Source organism: Propithecus coquereli, unplaced genomic scaffold (assembly GCF_000956105.1).
Source record: "Propithecus coquereli isolate 6110/MARCELLA unplaced genomic scaffold, Pcoq_1.0 Scaffold330, whole genome shotgun sequence".
NCBI classification, from domain to species: domain Eukaryota; kingdom Metazoa; phylum Chordata; class Mammalia; order Primates; family Indriidae; genus Propithecus; species Propithecus coquereli.
In genome coordinates, this window is record NW_012148953.1 from 88696 (window position 1) to 89006 (window position 311).

The window sequence follows — 311 nt, forward strand, 5'->3', positions numbered from 1 at the left end:
ATGTCTCACAAATAGATGTCGCCTTTAAGTTGTGGAAGCAGAATACTTCACCTATCTCACTTTTGGAATAAGTTAGTTTTCTGTGGTGTCAAGGACGGTTTTCTTTTCATAAGAGTTTCTGACAGTGAGAAGTACCAGCTTGTATTTGTAGGTTTGATATATAGGTTAAGATCCAACAGCTTATCACGTTTTTATATAGATCAATATTGCTAGGAAAAACATGGAACCATGGTTCCTGGTCAGTTTAAATCTTTTTTGTCATTTCCAACATCCTGTTGACAAGCTTAGGAGCTGTCTATTGAAAGAAGAGA